General features: G+C 39.2%; 3 pseudogenes; all 3 read right to left on the bottom strand.

Moving 5' to 3' along the window:
• Positions 1 to 14,105: 14,105 nt before the first annotated feature.
• LOC149513932 (25S ribosomal RNA) lies at positions 14,106 to 16,918 on the bottom strand (annotated as a pseudogene).
• A 240-nt stretch (positions 16,919 to 17,158) lies between these two features.
• LOC149513931 (5.8S ribosomal RNA) lies at positions 17,159 to 17,313 on the bottom strand (annotated as a pseudogene).
• A 293-nt stretch (positions 17,314 to 17,606) lies between these two features.
• Positions 17,607 to 19,405, bottom strand: LOC149513930 (18S ribosomal RNA; annotated as a pseudogene).
• Between the last annotated feature and the right edge of the window lie 3,251 nt (positions 19,406 to 22,656).

Below are 22,656 nucleotides of genomic sequence, written 5' to 3'. Positions count from 1 at the left end.
TGATTTAAACAATAAATTTGTTTATCAAATAGGTTCAAATAGTTATGACTATTTGAACAATTATAAATCTCAAATTGTTAAAACCTTTATTTTGTCATAAAATATTTGTTTCTAATCATAGAAACTTATCCGGTTAAAAATAATTTTAATTTAATAATATTTCAAAAATTAATAAGAGATTTAAAAAATAAATGTGTTTGCTAAACCAATTTAAATAGTTAAAACTATTATAATAATTATCTATTTCAAATTGTTTTCACTTTTTGTTTAATCATAAAATATTTGTTTCATATCTTACAAGCTTATTTGGAATAAAATAATATAAATTTATTAGCATTCGAAAAATTACTAAGCAAAAGATTTGAAAAAATAAATTTGCTTACCGAATAAGTTCAAATAGTTATGACTATTTGAACAATTATTTATTTAAAATCATTATGACTTTTTGTTTTGACATAAAATAATTGTGTCAGTTCATTAAAGCTTATCCAAATTAAAATAATACTAATTTCTAATATTTCAAAAATTAATAATCAAGAGTTTAAAAAAATAAATTTGTTTACTAAACAAATCAGATAGTTATGACTATTTGAACAATTGTCTATTTAAAATTGTTATGACTTTTGTTTTGTTTCAGTTCATACAAGCTAATTTATTAATATTCCAAAAATTAATAAGTGATTTAAAAAATGAATCTGTTTATAGAATCAATTCAAATAATTATGGCCATTTCAATGATTATCTATTTCAAATTGTTATTACCTTTTGGTTGGTCATATAACAATTGTTTTTGATCATGCAAGCTTATTTGGAATAAAATAATACTAATTTATTAATTTTTCAAAATTTAATAAGTAAGAGATTTAAAAGATAAATATGTCTACTAAACAAATTCAAATAGTTATGATTATTTGAACAATTGTATACTTCAAATCATTATAACCTTTTATTCTGTCATAAAACAATTATTTCTATTTATACAAGTTTATACAAAATAAAATAATACTAATCTAATAATATTCCAAAAATTAATAATTAAGAGATTTAAAAAATAGATTTGTTTGCCGAACCAATTCAAATAGTTAAAACTATATGAACAATTATCTATTTCAAATCGTTATGACCTTTTGTCTTGTCATAAAACAATTTTTTTCAATTCATACTAGCTTATTCAGAATAAAATAAAATGCATTTATTAATATTTAAGAAATTAATAAGTAAGAGATTAAAAAAATAATTTTATTTACCTAATTAGTTCAAATAATTATGACTATGTGAACAATTATCTATTTCAAATTGTTATAAACTTTTTGTTTTGTCATAAAACAAAGGTTTTTGTTCATATAGGTTTGTTCAAAATAAAATAATACTAATATATTAATATTTCAAAAATTAATAAGAGATTTAAAAAATAAATCTGTTTATCAAATCAATTCAAATAGTTATGACTATCTAAATAATTATTTATTTCAAATCATTATGACTTTTTATTTTGCTATAAAACAATAGTTTCTATTCATACACACTTATTCAGATTAAAATAATATTAATTTATTAACATTTTAAAAATTAATAAGTAAAAAATTAAAAAAATGTTTACCAAACTACATCAAAAAGTCATGACTATTTGAATAATTATCTATTTCAAATCATTATGATCTTTTGTTTTGTCATAAAAAAATTATTTCAGTTCATATAAACTTATTTGAAATAAAATAATACTATGTTATTAATATTTTGAAAATTAATAATTAAGAGATTTCCAAAATGAATTTGTTTGTTGAACAATTTTAAATAATTATTACTATTTAAATAATTATCTATTCGGAATTGCTATAACCTTTTTTTTTTGTTATAAAATGACTTTTTCTATTCATACAAGCTTATTTTGGAATAAAATAATACAAATTTATTAATAATGAGATAATTAATAAGTAAAAGATTCAAAAAAATAAATCTCTTGATCAAACAAGTTCAAATTGTTATGACTACTTGAATAATTATTTATTTTAAATTGTTATGACTTTTTTGTTTTATCATAAAACAATTGTTTCTATTCATACAGGCTTAGTCGGATTAAAATAATATTAATTTATTAATATTTTGACAATTAATAAGTAAAAGATTTACAAAATAAATATGTTTATCGAAGAAGTTCAAATAGTCATGATTCTTTGAATAATTATATATTTCAAATCATTGTGACTTTTTGTTTTGTAATAAAACAATTGTTTTTGTCTCGATGGACTTGAGTTGAACTTACTGAGATTAGTTATTAACATGTGTGCATTTATTGTGTAATGCAGGTGCCTTGGCGAGGGTACAAGCCGAGTATTCAGGATCCAAACATGGAGCCATTCTATAGAGGCAAATGAGGTTGAGTTGGCTGAGGATTAAAGTTGTGAGTTTGTGATGGTCAGTGGACCATGAGTTCTTATAGTCAGAGGTTCATGAGATTTTACCAGTTAGTGGACCATACTTGTGTTAGCTAAGAGAAAAGGCCTTAAAAGATGTGGTGGTCAGCAAACCATGATAGTGTACAGTTCAACGAAATGAATAAGTGAGAATTAGCCAGTTGATAAGGCCTTGAGTTGTGTGGGTCAAATGACTGATTGAGTTAAGCAAAGCCAATGGTATTGGCATTCAAGTTTGCATCTGGTTAGCGAACTGGATGAGTTTGAGCAAGGTAAAAAAAGTTGATTAAGTTGAGCCAAATATGAAGTCTTTGAGTAGATGTGGCCATTGTAATGGCCATAAATTCAAGTAGGTCAGTTGACCTTGAGTGCCAAATAGGTTGGTGAACCCTGAGATTGAGCCAAGCAGGATACCTTATGTTTAAAGTTGGATCAATGGATCCTTAAACATTGAGAGAGCTTTGAGATGCCTTATGAGCTATGCTAGAGTCAAGTCTGATGAGTTTGTGGGACCATCATAGAGATATGGTTACAAGCAAAGTTGAGTTCAATTTAAGTAAAGGTGGAAGAGACTTGTGATTTCTGGTGGTACTAAGCCAAGGTAGTGTAGCCTATAAGATATCTAAGCATTGAGTTTGAGTCCGAGATAGTGAGCATTAAGGTGCTGCCATAAGAGGCGATTGGCCAGAGGGCCACACCTAGAGAGGTGACCTTGAAGGTGCGGAGAGGACCCAAGTTGTAAGATGACAAAAATGTTTGAATGCCATTATGTTAGGGTTTATTGTGGGTGGTGTTGTATAGTGTGGTTGACCTAAACACCACGTCCAGAGGGGTGCATCGAAAAGTAAAAGCTACAAGCATGCAGTTGGTGTGATGGTTATCTCCAGTGAGGGCATACCAATGTATGTTAAAGTAGGTGGTCATTCATTTGACTAAGGGTCATGATCAGTAAGGGTGCTTTGAGGTCACAACATTATGAGATCATAGAGAAAGCCACGTAGTGGCACATATTGAGTAACCCAGATAGAGTTTGATGGTTCAAAATGGAAACTGCATAGATGTGCAGTGGAGCTAGGATAAGATCCTTCTATTTTGTCAATGAACAAATACTATGTATAGTGCCTTATGTGATGGGATCTTAACCCAATCCTTGAGGGCACAAGTGTGAGACATATGAGAAAATGTCAACTATGGGCAACAAGAGAGTTGGGTGTGGTTTTGGCCTCGATGAGAGCATCAACATAGTAAGTGGGGGAGAGTGTCATGGTTAGGTCTTGGTGTGCCTCAATCCTACCATGACTAACCCTAAGTTGAGCAGTGGATGAGGCCTTGTTGTCAGGATAGTGGTCTTAGAGCTATGCACGGGTAGTGTGAGCTCAGAAACATGTTGCTAATAATGTGTGCAAGCAATGTGAGCCCAAGGCCCTAAAATGCATGGGCAAGTGCAAGTGAGTGGATAGGTGACCTGGAGCTGGGTAACTAATCAAGTTGTTTGTCAAAGCCATGTGTGGGCACTTTTGAGTGGGTTGGTGGAGCAACAAGTGGAATGCCAAAATTATGGTGGCTAAGAGATAGGTCACTTGGCCCTGAGTTGGTTAAAGAAAGGCCTTGAGGTGGCTAGGGAGAAAAGTGTCCCCATTTCAGTCATTCTTATAGTTCCTAGTAGGATGGCTAAGAAAGCTCTTACACTCTTTATAGGGGGAAGACTAGTGTTAACTCTACACCACCCCCTTGGCTAGTGGGCATGTGGGGGCTTGGCTAGCTTGAAATGAGCTACTCCTAGGAAAATATGGTGTTTAGGTGGTTAGGCATCATTGTGTCATAAGTGTGGCATGGTGTCTTCTCAGGTCATGGTAAACTCAGGGACGGTCAGAGTTAATGGGCCTTGTATCATGCTGTTGCATTAAACCATGAGGTTAGATGCTAGCATTCACTGTGCTCCTCAGTTTCCCCTCTTTGAAACAGATCAATGAGTATCCAAGGATCATAAAATGGTGTTTGCGTAGGAAGGGCACCATCAAGCCTGAAGAAGGAGTGGGCTAGTAGACGGGCATGCTACTAGACCTTTATGGCCAATCGGTAGAGGTGTGTTGTGGCTAAGGTAACACACATGAGTCTTTTAGATGGGATCGATATGATATAAGGTGTTTATCATGCATGTAGGCAGCTTAGATGAGGTTAAGGGCTGATGCCCTGAGATATAAGTTTCATAGGATGAGATAAGCCTAGTGTGGCTTTGGGCTACCTTCTGGGTAGCATTTGTGTTGTGCTTTTGCATTCTAGGCACAAAAGCTTGCAAATGATTTGAGTAGGCATGGTGTTGGGTTCTCACCATGCTAGAATAAGATAATAGTATGAGAATCGAGGTTGTCTACCTTTATGAGCAAGGTGGGTCAGTGTTCGGGACCTTAATACCTGTGGGTAGAGATGGGTGCTCGGGGCCACCCTAAGAATCATGGGCTGATTATTTGATAGGAGTTGGATTCCTCCTTATTGAGCTTGGGAATGTGTAGCCTTATGGCTTGAAGGATCGATATTGAGTTATCCATTAAAAAATGGACTTGCAAAAGGCTGACCTAGACTATGAGTAGTATTAGTGCCGCATGGACACGTGGTTTTAGTTTAAGGAATGCGTGACCCATAACACTCAACATATGCCGATGGTGTTTAACGTAAGTGCCTATAGCAAGGGCCAGGATATGCCAATGTTGTTCAAGGCAACTTCCCACTTTAAAGGCCATCTTTTGCCTATGCTGATCAAGGCATGTGTCTGCACCAAGTCTAGATTATGCCAATACTAATCAAGGCATGTGCCCGTACTAATGGCCAGCTTGTGCCAATAATGGTTAAGGCATTTGCCTGCACCATTCACCAGCATATACCATTAATGCTCAAGGCCTTGGCCAAAGTTTTATTTTAGGCCATGGTGCACATGCTAGGCTTTGGCATGTGCTGGTGCTACAATTTTTTTACCTAGGACACCATCACTGAAGCATCACTGGAGAACTTGATTGGCAGCATTAGGGGTTCCGGTGATTGGGGATTAGAGTTAGAGTGTGTACAAACATGATATGCAATGGGTGATGGTCATTGGCCCTTATTTTGGCCCCTTATTTCCCAAGGAACTTTGACAACTCACACCCTCTTAAAGAGCATAAGAGTTTTACAGGTTCACAGCTAGTAGCCATTCAAGTGTCTAAAATGGGGATGCTTTTTTTAAATGGCCACAAAATCTTTTACAGTTTGATTTTTTAGCTGAATATTTTTATGGATGCCAACAAAAATTCAAGGATCACGTATACCAATTTTAGAGCCAAAACTCCTAAAAAAAATTTTTACAAATCCCAAACAACGAAAAATTTTAAAAATTTTGAAAAATAAAAATGAGTCATCTTGCCATCAAACTTCACATCAAGGCTTAGGGGACCATTATATGAATTTAGAAGCTATAAAAATGGCTTTGGCATGGCAGAAATATGAAGATGTGTTGGATCCCACCTACTACTCGGTCATCATACAATGGTGTGCGACCTGAGCTCAGGATACTTATACATGGTGTATGGCCCACCATGTGCCAAGATCAAGGGTGAACATATCCTGATGATAGTTAAGTCATGTGCATGTGTCATAGTCCGTAAGCTAGTCCAAGCCTAGGGGTTCTCTTTCAATCAAGGAACAGTTCCAATTTTAGTGGGATAGGTCAACGGATAGGGGGATAAGACCTTGAGGCCTAATGAAGGCCTATGTTATAGGGAACTAGCCCAGAACAGTGGTATGGACAGTCATCAAGACTTTAGAGGCTCATGCATGATGTTCATTTTTGGCAGAATTAGAGCTAGGCCTAGGTGCAAGCATTGGTGAGTGCTTATATGAATTTACAAGCCATAACAATGATTGATAGTGGCAAGGCGAAAATATAAAGATGTGCCTGAGCCCACCTACTACCTGATCGTGGTGAGAATGGTGCATGGCATAGGACCAAGATACCCATGCATAGTGCATAACCCAACATGTGCCACTGGAGTTCAAGGAACTACCCAAACAAAGGGCCAGCATGTGCCAATGATGGTAAAAGCATATGCCAAGACCAAGGGCCAACATGTATTGATAGTGGTTGAAACATGTGCATGTGTCATGATCCACAAGCTGGTCATGGCCAAGGGGTTTTTTTTTAGTCATAGAGTAGTTCTAGTTCTAGTGGGATAGGGTCTAATAGATAGGGGGACCAAGCCTTGAGGCCTACTGAAGACCCAAGTGATGGGGAACTAGCCTAGAACAGTGGTATGGGTAGTGCTCAAGACTCTAGCGGCTCAGGCATAGCATTTAGGTTTGGCAAAATTAAGCTAGGCCTAGGTGCAAGTGCTAGTGAGTGATGCACAAGCATGCAGTCAGACCCAAGTGCAAGTGTTGACAATCACGGTGTGGGCACATAGTTAGACCCAAGTGTGGGCACGCCTGAACATAGTCCTCAAAGGATCAAATTTGTAGGCTTATGAAGGCCCAATACTGTAGCATAATCTTTGACAAGTTAGAATTATGCTAAGCACTTGTGTTTGTAGGTTAACTTAGGCAGATGGAGTCAATTCTTTATTTAAAGCCACATGTAGTTTGGCTTAAGACTAGACCCTGTGACCCATGCATCGAGCATCGTTTGGTGCTGATTGTAATTGAGGGGTAGACAAGTACCTTAGGTGGGAGGTTCATGGTGCACATGGTGCACATGGTGCACCATGTGCCAACATTTAAGGCCCATTTGCATCGATGGTGGTCAAGGCAAGTGCCCATACCAGGTGCCAGTGTCATGATTCACAAGCTGGTCCAAGCCTAGGGGTTTTTTCTAAGTTGGGTAATAGTTCAAGTTCTAGCAAGATAGAGTCTAACAGCTAAGGGGACCAAGCTTTGAGGTGCACTAGAGATCTAAGTCATAGGGAACTAGCCCAGAATAATGGGATGGGTAGTGATCAAGACTCTAGAGGCTCAGGGAAGCTGGTTAGGTTCAACAAGTTTGAGCTAAGGCTAGGGGTATGTGCGATGTGCGATGTGCGATGCACGAGAACCTAGTCAGACCCAGGCAAGAGCATAAATGAGTGAGGTGCAGGTACATGGTTAGGCCCAAGTGTAGGCATGCTTGAAACATAGTCTTAAGAGGATCAAATTTGGAGGATTCTAGAAGGCTTGGTGCTCAGCATGATTTCAACATGTCAAAGACTATGCAGGAGCACCAAATCCCCTAGAATCAAGGATTGTAACTTAGCCCTTAGAGTCAAGAGATTCAAACCAGTGTAATCTTTAGAGTTTAGGCACGTATCTTAACATTGATTGTAAGGGGACTCAGCTAAAAATAGAAAGTCCCCCACTCTCATTATACACACATTGGAACCATTGAGTAATAACATCCTCACTCTTGCCTTAAACTTTTTGTTATTCTTTTAGCCTTTCTTCTAGCACTTGTTATGCCTTTTCATTTTGCAATGTATTGGGCACCAAGCCCTGTAGTCTAGAGTGTTTATCCATGTTTTCCTATGTTAGGTTGATTTGGGATACAGAAGAGTCCATTCCCATGTCCTAAAGCTATGTGAACCTAGAGTTTGAGTCTCAGCCAATGACACTAGCATCTGCTGAAGGTGTCTAAGGCAATAATGGGCCAACATCTGCTAGTGGTGTCTGAGGCAACAACAGGCTAGCATCTGTTAATGGTGTGGATGTGATTGCCTGCACCAATAAAGGGCCAAATGCTATCAATGGTGTTCAAGGCATCAATTTGCACTAGGGGCCAGTGTATGCTGATGGAGCTCGAGGCAAGTGCCCATACCTAGGGTGAGCCTATCGCTGTAACAAATACCAATGGCATTCAATTCTTATTTACTTGGATGCTTAAGGGAGGGATGTCATCACTTGGCTAAATCAGTTGCAATGGAGAACATCGTTCATCCCCAACCTCAGAGGGGTGTAGTGTAAAAAAATAAAGTGAGAGGACTTTAGTGGGTGTGGTGGAGGGAGGGATGAATCGAAGTGATAAAGGACTAACTCTCAGTGGATCGTGATTGCAAGGCCACCCTACTATTTACAATACATTGTCACACATTTAAGTTGTCTGCAAAGAATTTTACCAATTGGTCAGTGGGAATTGAGCTCCAAGAAAGCTCAGGTGGCTTGTTTGCCACGAAGGCTACACTTACAACACGTGCCTTTGGGGGACATGGCCACTATTGTAGGTAGGTAATTGAGCGACGGGTGCATGCATCACTTCTAGCCCAGATTCTAACTTATTGGCATTCAATCATAATCCAGCACACGGTAGCTTCATGCCAATGGCTTTTCAACCAAGCACAATTGTCATGCCCTAGGTGGGCACACCAGGCTCTCAGTCCTTCAAGCCCAAGCACTAGGGACCAAGGCTCGAGCACTAGGGACAGTTGCTGGGGTTGGTTTAATAAAAATGAGAGATAAGTCTAGACCACTTGCATAGCATGTAGGCATACTCGTATAGCCAGGACCAGACCCGTAACATGCCCGTACCACACCTAGATGGACCCAAGGGAGCTTGGATGATCTAAAATCTTCCAAAGGCATCTAGGATCGACAGTATTAAGTAAAAGGATCTGGTTTACTCTAAAAATTAAGAGGAGCTTTGTAATCTATGTAGTAATGTGTAATCCCTAATTTTAAAGAATCTTGTAAATCCTCTAATTTTAGGAGTTAGCCATAAGTAGAGCTAGGGGCCTCAACAATAAAAAGAGGGTTGCCCCACCCTTAGTTGTACATCATTACATCCTCCAACACATTCTATCTTTAGTAATATATAGCATATTTCAGCATTCGCTATTGTGTTCTCTAACTTGCATATTCTACCCTTTCTTATTCTTGCTTGCTTGCATAATAGTTGCATAGGCTGAACTTAGGCATACGAAGTTAATTCCAATCCCTAATGTTGCACAGATTCAAACTTAAGTTAAGAGCTTATGATAGCTGGTATCAAAGTAGGTTCCAACTGAATTTGGTATTTGAGCAGGTGTTGTTTGCATGTTTTGTGTGTAGGTTGCTAAATTGTAGTTGAAGAGATGACATCCCAAAGTGATGTTGCTAGCCAACAACTAAAGGCCCAGGTGCAAGGCCATGGAAGAGGGAAGAAAGCTAGTTCGAAAGACATCTGGTCTACCATGGATGGGAGGTTGGCCAAGGTAGAGGTGATAGTGGCTGATGTGAGAGACAAGCTTGACGAAGTGGAAGCTTGCTTTGAGGATATAGACTCAAAGGAAGAGGAGCTCAAAGTGAGATGTAGGTTACCCTAAATGAGATAATCAACATCCTTACCCATAGGAATGAAGCCTTATAGGCCATGATAGAGACCGAGCATAAGGAGTTTGAGTAGCTCAAGAGGGAGCTCACTGCTTGTAAGACAACCATTGGGAATGGCATGATTGCTGGTGTGCCAAACTCTTATATGGAGATCTCCAAGCATAAAGGAGTTCAAGGGAACTAGGGCTAAAAAAAATGAACAACTTTCTATGAGAGATGGAATAGTACTTTCAAGCTACAGGCGTGTAGGACAATGATAGTAAAGTAAACAGTACTACTATGTATCTTAATAATGTCAGCTTATTATGCTAGAGGTGCATGTGTGATTATGTAAGGGATGGAGGTACCATGATTAGAACCTAGGATGCATTCTAATAGGAGTTCAAAGAGCAGTTTTTCCCAGAGTATGCCAATAATGAGGCGTGAGCAAAGTTACATTGACTTACTCAGTAAGAGGACATAAGGGAGCATGTCCAAAAGTTTTCTGAATTGATGCTTTAGATTTTAGATTTGAACGAGGTTGAAGGTCTATTTACCTTCATAGATGGGCTCAAGCCATGGATGAAGCATGAGTTACAAAGGTAGGGAGTTTGTGATCTAGCCAAAACCATGACTACAGTTGAGTCCTTGGTAGAGTTTAGGCTATAGAACAAGTATGAGTCTTCCAAGCCCAAGGGGAAGGGTAAGGACAAAAGGGACTGGAAGAAGCAGTCCAAGGGAAAGGACTATGATTCACAGCCCAAGGATGAGGACTAAGATCATTTGGAGAAGGATGGCCAAAGAAAGCCATTAGTAGGGAAGTGGAAAGCTAGAGGGATCGAAAGTCGATCTCATGCTACCTATGTGGAGAAGGCCACATAGTGTGAAACTACCTATAGAGGGGTAAGCTGGCTATCGTAGACAAGGTGTCAGATGAAGAGCTAGAAAAATAAGTAGCAAAGCTTGGCCTGATAATACCCTTGGATGACTATGAGTTTGTGATTGGTTTAGATTTCCTTATTCAAATTTACACCCTCTTTGTGCCTTTTGCCAATTGTATTTGTATTATGGATGAGTGGTGCCAATCATTTGTATTATTAAGGTGAGGGTCCGAGATTAGAGCCAAGGTGCTATCGGCCATACAGTTTGCCAAGGTGGTGAGCAGGAATGAAGACACCTTCTTGGCTACCCTAAAGTATGATAGGCTGAAGAAGAAAGAGATTGACACCCCTTGGAGGTGCTAGAAGTGCTAGAAACCTTTAGCAATGTGATACCCATACAGTTACCTAGCAGGTTACCACCAAAGAGTGAGGTGGACCATAGGATTGAATTGGTGCCTGAGGTGAAGCCATCAGCCAAGGTTTCTTATAGAATGTTATCCCTAAAGTTGGAAGAGCTAAGGAAGTAGCTCGAGAAGTTGATTAAGGTGGCTATATTAGCCATAAAAAAACCTGTACGATGCCTCAGTTTTGTTCCATCACAAGCATGATGGATCCTTGCGATTGTGTGTGGATTATAGGGCATTGAACAAGTTGACCATCAAGAACAAGTATCTTATCCCACTTATTACGGACTTGTTCGACCAACTTGGAGGTGAAAGGTGGTTTACCATACTAGATTTGAGGTCAAGTTATTACTAGGTCAGGATCGTATAAGGAGATGAGGCCATGACAACGTGTGTCACCTGTTATGGTTTTTAAGTGTTCTTAGTTATGCCATTCAGACTCACCAATGCTCTGGCGACATTTTGCACTCTTATGAACAAGGTACTTTAATCGTTCCTTGATCGTTTTGTTATGGTTTATCTTAATAACATTATGATATAGAGCTAGACATTGGAGGACCATGTAGACCACTTGAGATAGGTGTCCGAGGTGTTATCGGTACACGAACTGTATGTAAAAAAGAAGTGCTCATTTACCTAGTGAGAGATACCATTTCTAAGCCACATAGTGGGAGGTGGTAAGATACGCATAGATGCAGGCAAAGTGCATGCCATTCTGGATTGGGAATTGTTAGCCAAGGTAACTGAGTTGAGGTCATTCCTTAGGCTGGTCAACTGCTATTGATGCTTCATCAAAGGCCACTCAGCTATAGCCATACCATTGATAGATTTGCTCAAGAAAGAGAGAGTGTGGGAGTGAAGCATCAAGTGCTAGGATGCCTTTAATCAGTTGAAATGGGTAGTGACCAAAGAGCCAATGTTGGCCTTACCAGACCATGCTAAGCCATATGAGGTGCATACAAATGCATCAAACTTTACAGTATGGGGAGTACTGATATAAGAGAACCATTCATTTGTGTTTGAGTGCCAAAAGTTCAATAAGACTAAGCGCAAGTACATGATCCATGAGAAGGAGATGATAATAGTGGTGTATTGCTTGCATACTTGGCAGCATTACCTATTTGGGTCAAGGTTCATGGTCAGAAGGGATAATGTGGCAACCAGCTACTTCTAGATACAAAAGAAGTTATCCCCCAAGTAGGCCCATTGGTAGGATTTTCTAACAAAATTTGGTTACAAGTTGGAGTACAAGCCAGGGTAGGTAAACATAATGGTTGATGCCCTAAGTAGGGAGGCAAACGTTGCTACCATTAGCCAACCACAAGGGTTTTTAGTGCAATGCATCAAGGAAAGGCTTATGCATGATCCTATAGTCAAGGCTGTCATCGAGTATGCCAAGCAAGGTAAGACTAGGCAATTTTGGTTGTAAGATGACTTGTTGTACACCAAGGGCAATAGGCTATTTGTGCCATAGCATGTGAAGCTCTGTAGGGAAGTTTTACAAGAGTGCCATGATTTACGGTGGGCTAGTCAGCTGAGAGTGAGTCACACCTTAGGCTTTTTAGAGGAATGGTACTACTGGCTACACATGAGGGAAGATGTGAAGGCATATGTGAAGATTTGTCTTATGTCTCAATTGGACAAGGTGGAGCTGAAGAAACTAGGCAGTTTCTTGGAGCCATTGCCAATACCAGAGTGACCATAAGAGAACATCACTTTGGATTTCATAATCAATCTACCAAAAATAGAGGGAACATCATGGTAGTGGTGGATAGGTTTTCCAAGTATAGGATGTTCATTCTAGCAACCAAAAGGTGCTTAGCCAAATAAGAAATGCCATTTGTTCCTGAAGAATGTGGTGAAGTACTAGGGAGTATTGAGGACCATTGTTAGTGATTAGGATGGGCATTTCATAGGTTGGTTCTAGACTGAGTTATTCAAGCTATTGGGGTTAGACTTGAACTTTTCTACTAGCATGCATCTGTAGATTGATAAGTAGACTGAGTGAGTGAATGGACTGTTTGAGGTACTATGTGAGTGCCATGCAAAGGGATTGGCCAAAGCTATTAGATGTCACCCAGTTTTCATACAACTTACATAGGAGTGAAGAAACGAACTAGAGTCCTTTTGAGATTGTGACAGGTTAGCAACTGCTAACACCTATTTCGATCACTGCCAGTTATACAGGGCCTAATCTAGCAGTGTACAAGTTTACCAAGGCTCAGTAGGAGTAAACCAACTTGGCTAGAGTCTGTCCACATAAAGTTGTGAAAAGGTCAAAGAAGTGGGTAGACCAGAATAGGAGGGACATATAGTTCCAAGTAGGGGACTTGGTTTTGGTGAAGCTGCACCCCATTGTGCACCACAAAATGCTACACAACGGTTTAGTCCAGAAGTATGAGGGACCTTTTAGAGTTCTTAAAAAGGTAGGCAATGTTGCCTACAAGCTGGATATGCCACCCAAGCTAAGGGTACATCTAGTGTTCCATGTTAGCATGCTTATGCCGTTCCATGAGGATGAGGGAGATCTAGGATGAGTAGAGTTAAAGCGTTCACCATTAGGACTCAGGGCCTTATTAAAATAGAGGTCCATAGCATCATTGCTGATCAAAAGGTGAGACAAAAAAACTACTAGTAAAGATAGGAGTACTTGGTGCACTGGAAGGGACTTCCAGATAGTGAGGCGAGTTGAAAGCCAGTAGAGGACTTATGGTAGTTCAAAGACCATAATAGGTAGTTCCACATAAAGGATGCAACAAGGGCATTGTGCAATTAGGTGGGGAAGAATGTCATGCCCTGGACGGGTGCACCAAACGCTCAGGCCCGAGCACCAGGGATAGTTGAAGGGGTTGGCACAATAAGCATGGGAGATAAGTCTAGACTGCCCGCACAAAATATAGGCCTACTCACACATCTAGGACCAACCCTGCAACATGCCCATACTGTACCTAGGTGGACCCAAAAGAGCCTAGCCAATCTAGAATCTTCTAGAGGCATCTAAGATTGGCAGCATTTAGTAGGAGGATCAGGTTAACCCTAAAAATCAGGAGGAGCCTTATGTAATCTATGTAATAATGTGTAATCCCTAATTTTTAGGAAACTTGTAAATCCCTTAATTTTAAGAGTTAGCCATAAGAAAAGCTAGAAGCCTCAACTATAAATAGAGGGTCACCCCACCCTTAATTGTACATCATCACATCCTTAGACACAATCTGTCTTCAATAATATACAACATATTCCAGCATTTTTTGTTGTGTTCTCTAACTTGCATATTCCACCATTTATTCTTCTTGTTTGCCTGTACACTAGTTGCATAGGTTAAACTTAGGCATACGGAGTTAATTGCAAGCCCTAAGGCTATACGGATTCAAGCTTAAGTTCAAAGCCCATGACACAATGACCAATTGTGTGAATCAATGGTTCCACTCATACTAGGTTGAATTGGTATTGTGTGCTGCCATCAATAGGTTTAAACTAACCTATCTCACAATGGTCTAAACCTAACTTATGTTCCCTATTAGCAACACTCGGTGAATTCTACTTCATAATGATAGGAAGACCTGACATCGAAGGATAGAAAAGTAACATTGCTATGAACACTTGGCTGCCATAAGTGGGATAGTAGACAAGGATAGTGGGAATCTCACTAATCCATTCAAGCACATTACTAATTAGATGATGAGGCATTTGGCTACCTTAAGAGAGTCACAGTTACTCTTGTCGTTTACTTGTGCTTGGTTGAATTTCTTCACTTTAACATTTGGAGCACTGGGCATAAATCACATTGCTTGAGCATCTATAGGGAACATCACAATGCTTTTGGTTTAATTAAATATTTGGATTTCCCTTCTCCTTATCAATTTTGAGTTGACTGTTTATTGCCCAAGAAAGGCCCTTAAGGGAGCTATTCCTAGTTCATCCCTTGGACAACATGTGGTGATCCACTCTCATTGTGGGAATAGCTTGAGTAGTACAATGGTAACTGATGGGTTTAGGACTAGGACCCTTATGCCCAACCCTTGAGCCAATCCTTTTCCTAAGGTTACAGATACAATTTGCTGACTTCTTTTGTCTACATTGTTCCATTGACTAGAGACTGTTCATTTTAGAGACTTTATGGTGATTATTAGTATGATTGGGCACGACAACATTTGCTCCTCCAAATTTCAAGGGCTATCAAGGGTGAACCAGACACTATGCAACATGTGGCACTCTTCTGGCCTTTCTTTGAGCTATTTCCAAGGTGGGCAGGCTATTAAAGAGAAAATAAAACTCTTCTCAAGGCCTCTACCTATGTCTTTAAACTCTCTGACATTGCCATCAGCCATTGCATCCTGATTCAAGAATTTTAACCTGATTCCCTTTAAAAGCTCGCACTGGATGCGCTATGAGATGGGTTTTCCTCATCTCTTAGGATTGACTAACCCATGTGCAAGTGCATTCACATGGAACTTTTCCCCTTTTCATTTTCATTTGAATATTTGCTATTACCACTAAGATTTACACTGATGGCTGCTCTGTTAGAACTTGTATCCTAAGTTTTGCAATAACTGTTGCACCTTCTTACTGATTGAGGCCTGGCCTTTACCCCAACAATTGGGTATAGGTTATGCACTTAAGTGCCATCCACTTTTGAGGCTACTTGATTTGGTAAGTGAGTTATTACACACTCCTTAACGGATTTTAACTTCCATGACCACCATCATGTTGTCTTAATCAACCAACATCCTTTATGGGTTCTAGGTTCATACATAGTTAGGCATCGTAACCTAGCTTTCGATTCATCCCACATCGATAGTTCGATTTACCAAAAATGGCCCACTTAAAGCTCTCAATTTCGTGGCACAGCTCAATGAAACAACCACACCATCTTACTTATTTAAAGTTTGAGAATAGGTCAAAGATGTTATGCTTCCGATGCCTTTAATCATTGGCCTTACCCAATAGAACTTGGTAAGGGCTCCAACTATCCTAAGTGAAACTTTGGAGGGAACTAGCTACTAGATGTTTCCATTAGTCTTTTGACCTTATACCTAATCAGATGAAAGATTTGCATGTCAGTATCACTGTAAGCCTCTACCAAAGTTTCCTTTCATTTTGCCTTGCTTAGGTATAGTTCACTATCTTTTAGGTCTCGATAGGCATGCTCACACCTTAACCCTTTTTAAAAGATCAAGGTCAGTTGGTAGTACACTCATAAGGGATTTTACAAATTAGCTACCTTGTGTTTTATGGGTTTTTTAGCCCATTGACTAGCACACATTCAGACTCCTTGGTCCATGTTTCAAGATGGGCTAGATAGGGAAATTGTAGGTTGATGCTAAGAGCACACATGTGCGAAGGCACATTGATATAGCATGTGCTACATTTCGTGATTACAGTGATGACATCTCCATGGGCATATCAAAAGCTCGAGCTTAGGCTATCATCGTGACTTGCATCGATCCACACCTTGAGCTAATTGGTGGACCAACTTTCACCTAACTACATCCAATTAGGGTGCATTGCAAGCCTCCATCTACTTCTTTCCCTACATTTTCAAGCACCTTTTGACTCTCTTTTCAAAGTCCTTTTCATCTTTCCTTTCTAGGATTTGTTCCCTATCGATCTTTCACCTGTATTCAGCCTTGGATGAAATTTATTACCCAATTGGGACTACATTCCCAAACTACCAGACTCAAAAATAGTGCCTCATGGTCTAATAAGATCTAAGCACAATAGGGCTTTCACCCTTTCTGGCACCCCTTTTAAGGGGACTTAGCCTTGGTCCACCACTAAGGATGTTTTTCCATACTACAATTTAGACACCATGGGTGCACAATTCTTAGGCTAGGCTCTTCTCGATTCACTCACCATTATTAGAAGAATATTAGTAAGTTTTTTTTTGTTTACTTATTGATATGCTTAAACTCAATCGGTAATCCTGCTTGATGTAGGGTTGCAATGCAAGCATCAACTAAGTGATGAAGTGATGTGAAGGTTCCAATAGGGTCCAGATGGACAACAAGAGCACATCACTAGAGACAAGGCATGCTGGGAGATTTACCACCAATGGTCATGGCGTTATCATTGTTGGGGACTCACTTTTAGGCCAACCATGACCAATGAGATCATATAAGGCCATCTTCCACCCCTTCACCTAGAACTTAATAGGCAGGGGCTTAGAGGGGGCAACAATGCATGACACCTAGGTAGGCATGCCCTCTACCAATGGCTTAGGGCACAACCTGCATTTAAAGACTCAATGGTTCACAGGATTCTGCAATTCACACAAAGTATTGAATTTCATTATGTTCTTCATTAATGTGAGAGTTGAAATATCCATTGTCAAGAGTCATTTTGGTTTTTCATAAAAAAAAAGTTAAGGTACTGCACATGCATGCAAAGCAAATGGGATGGTGATGGCATATGTGCTATGTTTCATTTCAGTTCCATGGTGTAATTTGTGTTAAGGGTTTGTTATTTGGTTGTAGGAAATGATACTAATCATTTTAGTCACCTGGGAAGCAGAACAAATCAAACATCATGGATGCCCAGGGCCATAAGGGGTTTAGGCATAGAGGTGGCCTTGCCCTCACGCTCGATGTTTTGTTAATAGGTTCGTAGGCCATTTGTTAAGCAAGTTTCAACAATGATCCTTCCATAGGTTCACCTATGTAAACCTTGTTAAAACTTCTCCTTCTTCTAAATGATAGGATCTAGTGGACTTTGTATGACATCCTGGGTAGTTAACCATCCACATCACTATGATCTGAACACTTCACTAGACCATTCAATTAGTAGAAGTAGCGGGTGGTGTGTACAAAGGGTAGGGACATAGTCAATGTGAGTTGATGACTCACGCTTACTAGGAATTCCTCATTAAAGACCAATAATTGTAATGGTCTATCCCCATTGTGTTGAAATTTCAAAGATTACTCGAGCCTATCAACCAAGGCTATAGATTTCTTGAATACATCAGTAGGGGCATGTGGCCCAAAACATCTAAAGGCATCACAAACCTATTATTGCCTCAAACTTTCTTGGCCTAAGTGGCCATAGTCCCTCTAAGAAACTAGCCACAAAGGATCACCTCCATGTAGCTGGTTAGTAAACTGAGGTCTTATTTGTTAACAAAATTAACTAGACAAATTGCTCCACTAACTAAGAATGGCCATGCACCACCACCTATAAAATGAAGAAAAAGCACTCCTAATCCATCAATCTTTACTATATCTAGACCTAGAAGTTTCTCTATGTTGAGTCACATTAAGCCTAGGTTTCACTGCTAGTGTGCCTTTCTATCAATTCCTTTAAGTTTCAACCTTGTGACCATACTCCCCTTAGAACCCAAAGACTTCAATTTCTCATAAGATGTTGGTAGAGGCCTAAAAGTAACATCCATCAATCCCTGCTCGATATTGTTTATGGTTAAGACTAAGATAGTATCTGATTATCTTTAAGCCCCTAACTTTTGTTCTTAATTAATGAAAACATCCTTGGCAAATGCTTTCATAATTGCTCTTCTTTCATAAACCTAAGAATTTCACCTCTGACTATGAAATATAAATGCCTTCGATTATCCCTATTAATCATTACTTCAACACCAAAGCCTAACACAATAGGATTGAACTCCTATGATGTTATCCAATCTTAATGTATACAAGTATAGGCCTACTTTGAGAACTCTAATTTCTTTAAAGTAACAACATCAGAGGAATAACTCAGCCAGTTAAGGTTAGGAGCACATTATTGATAGTAGGGATGAGTAAACACATGCTTACCATAAGATGAATCAAACAACCTAACCATAGCTCCAACAATGAGCTTTTTAACTATATCAACTTAAATATACGTGATTAGAGCTAGAATTATAACACCTACTAGCAGTAGACTTACCCTTCAATGGATCCTTATTAAGGGATTTAGATTGTATTCATTCCAATTACTAGACTCATAAAGCCTAGTATTGCTATTTATTGTCACTACCTCCCCTTATCAAGATTGAGTAATTAGCACACCTACTGTCTTCCATAGATGTGGTAGCCATTTCTCATGCTTTCTCTTTAGAATTGAACCCTAATTCTCCTTGTCACCACTGTAGTAAACCACTATCCAACCATCAAAAGTTGATAGGGTAGAAATTTGAATGATGTGTCACCAACACAAAGGTCATATGATTCATCGAGTTATCATGAATCATTAGAGCAATGGGCAAAGCTCGTATTGAGCTTTTATCCAATAAATGCATCCCTTCCAGAAGTTAAGGCGTATTACACAAATTAGCTTTAGAGTTACTACGATTATCTGAGTAGTAAATACCATCAAACAAACTATAATTGATTTAATGAGCCATTCATAGTTTCATAGTTTGAATTAGTTTGTATGTAAATGTGCATGGCTTAACCTTTAAAACAAGCATATGACTACTGGCAATATCAACTAGGTAGCATTCTTTTGGGATGTTGGCACTACATGGGCCTCAATGCATCGACTGAGCAGCAAAGAGAGCCAACATGGAGCATAAGTGTCATGCATGTCAAAAACATAAAATCATAGCATTGGACGAACAAAGGTCGAAAGCCTACACCCACAAAATGTTTTACATTTGATAGCATGATCAAACACCAGGGTACCAAAGTGGCCACGAAGGTTTAAGTGGCACACTTAGGACACAGAGCATGATTGAGGTCTAACGCATTGCCCCTAAGGACACAAGATAGATGAGGGATGTCAAGACTTTCAGTTTCCATCAATTTAGGTATTAAGCACAAGATCCTGATTATGCCTCCAAGATACATGACCGTATGAGGGAGATTGAAAAAGATGATGGGTCAACAATTTGATGCATCGAGCATAGAGCCTATCAATATGCACAACTATAGCACCACTCATATGCTCATTGTGTACAAGTGGCAGCATCCATGCACACCAGTCCACAACCCATCCAATCGATTACTCGATGACTAAATACAGGAAACGATGTATGAGGCCATGCCATAACCATTTAGCATGGGAAAAACACAAGCAAGGGCCATGAGACTACCATTGCCATCCAACAAGTAACAACAACATAACATCACCAATGCTTGGTTTGGTCAGGACTGCATACATAAACTCTATTATCACCACCTTAGGGGGATATTCTTGATTAAGGGACTTGCTCTTGGGGAGGTCTTGGACAGCATTGATTGCATGTGTCATGGGCTTTGATCTTAAGCCCCGCAATCATGTAGCCTTAGGTGTGAAACTACCATTGATGTATGCCTAAGTTAGACTTTAACTAGGTTGAGTGTGCCACTCACTAAGGACTAGTCAGACCCTAGAGACAATTGAACACTATAGCATACTAAAAAGGCACTGGTAAAAGAATACAAGTTCTTTTCTTTTGTTGGAACAATGTGGCTTATGTACAAATGTGCTTGAATAGCTTTGTGGGTTCACAAGCTTATTAGATCATAAGTTAGTCCTATAGGGGAGGAGGCACCCCTATTTATACTTGAGCCCCAATGGCCTAGGTGGTCATCAAGGAGCTAATGTGTGGCTCTAATATACATTCTAGAGGGTTCTAAGGCCATTAGACACATACAAAGTTGGTTAGGGAATTTTTAGAAAAAAATTGGTTCCAAACACTTTGTGGCACATCGAGTCCAAAAGTTTCCTGACTCTCTCACAGAGTGCCTGCACCTTGGGCCTTCCAGAAGCTTTCTTGCCTAGTGTGACAATAACCATACCCATTTTTGTATTTGGCTCTTCTATAAAGTTCTATATCCATGCACCTATCTTATGTCCAAGGTTAACTAGAGCCTTCACACCTACAATGCTTGCACCTTGTTTTGGGGGCTTTCTATAAGCTTCTCCTGAATGGTCCTTAAGCTTAGTATTAGGTAACTCTAGCAAGAACTCATTCTTGTAACTTGGTGCTTGAGTGAGGGTCTGGCCTCCATGTGCTAGTGCTTGGGCCTCAGCCTCAATGGTGAACATAGAGGGTGTGACATTCTGGCCCATCTGTTTCATTGATGCCCTCGTTGTGTCTTCTTTGTAAAACCTATCAACCTGATCCTAAAACTACCATAATGCTTTAATTGGCTTTTAGCTTATCTTAGTATCTGGCTAACTTTTCTATTGTACCAAGTACTCATGCCTAGGTATTTGTCACATCTATCATACCATATGATTGATTAAGATGCGCTTAACCTCTCGATCATAAGAGGCCTTAATGCCCACTAGTGCTTTCTTTGATTGGCCTTAAAAAAGATCATTTGAGTTTTTTTGGTTAGGTTTAAGCATACTTACATGAAAAACTAGATGTACTTTTACTATAAGAATAGTTCAAGCTTGTATGCAGTCTTACTTGCTAGCTTAAAAACTTTGAAAAGACCTTCATACTTGTGAATAAGCCTCTTATGCATCTCTGGATACCGTAGCAACAAGTGTAGCTTGACTAGTACCAAGTCACCTACTTGATACTGCATGTTCTTCCACTATTAATCAGCCTACTTTTTTTATTGCTTCGTGGCTTTGTGTAGACACACTCAGGCTAGATTGACTTCTTCTTACCATGCTTTGGTAAATTTGTAAGCTACTAGATTTAATCTCATGTACCCCAAGGTAATAGCACTGGGTGCACATGGCTACTACCCTATCACAATCTCAAAGGGTCTTTGATTCATAGCCTCATTTTGCTAAAGATTGTATGAGAATTGAGCTATGTCCAACAATTTGGGCCAATCTCATTAAGAGGCACTAATATAATGTCAAAGGTACCTCTTCAAGAAGCCATTCACCCTCTCAGTCTACCATCTGTCTAAGGGCATAATGGTAGAGAACCTCAAGTTAAACTCTTGGAGCCTGAATAGTTCACTCTAAAACTTGTCGAGAAATCAACCATCTCAATCAATGATGATAGATTAAGGAACACCCTAGTACTTGACTATAGTTTTAAGGAACAATCAGGTTGCTTCCTTTATTAGGCATTCCTTAGTTGCTGGAATAAAGGTTTCATACTTGGAGAACTGGTCCACCACTATAAAGATGTTGCCATACCCATCCACCTTAGGTAGTCTAACAATAAAGTCTATGGAGACACTCTCCCATGAGTGTTTGGGAACTGACAGTGGTTCTAGGAGGTCGACTAGGGATTTTGCTCTATCTTGTCTTGTTAGCACACAAGACAAGTTCTAACATAGGCCATCATATCATCCCTTATCTTAGGCCAATAATATCGGTCCTTAATAAGGGCTAAGGTGTGGTGCACACCTGGATGGCCTATGCATCATGAGTTGTGAAACTCCTTCATGATTTCCCTTCATAGCTTGCTAAATTGTGGGACAAAATTGGTTTCCCTTGGTGTAGCGTACATCCCCCTCAAGCTAGAACCATCTAGTCTTCCTTTGTTTCGCATACTCAATCAAGGTTTTGGTTGTGGGATCTTAGATCAGCTTTTTTTTTTATATGTGCAAGTAGGGAGTCCTTTGGCCTACTAATCATTGCTCGTTTAGCCTTGTGGCTGAGCACATCTACCATGACATTGGCCTTTCTTGGCTAGTACTCTATGGTATGATTAAACTTGGCTAGGAAGTCTTGCTAGCAAGCTTGTTTGGGAGTAAGGTTCTTTTGACTTTGGAAGTTACTGGTAGCCATGTTATTGGTCATCACCATAAACTTACTTCCTAGCAAGTACGGCCTCTACGTGCACAA

Source organism: Durio zibethinus, chromosome 17, assembly GCF_047325235.1.
Source record: "Durio zibethinus cultivar Kanyao isolate XHJ-2024 chromosome 17, ASM4732523v1, whole genome shotgun sequence".
Taxonomy (NCBI): domain Eukaryota; kingdom Viridiplantae; phylum Streptophyta; class Magnoliopsida; order Malvales; family Malvaceae; genus Durio; species Durio zibethinus.
The sequence above is the reverse complement of the archived record's forward strand: the minus strand, read 5'-3'. Positions and strand labels throughout refer to the sequence as shown.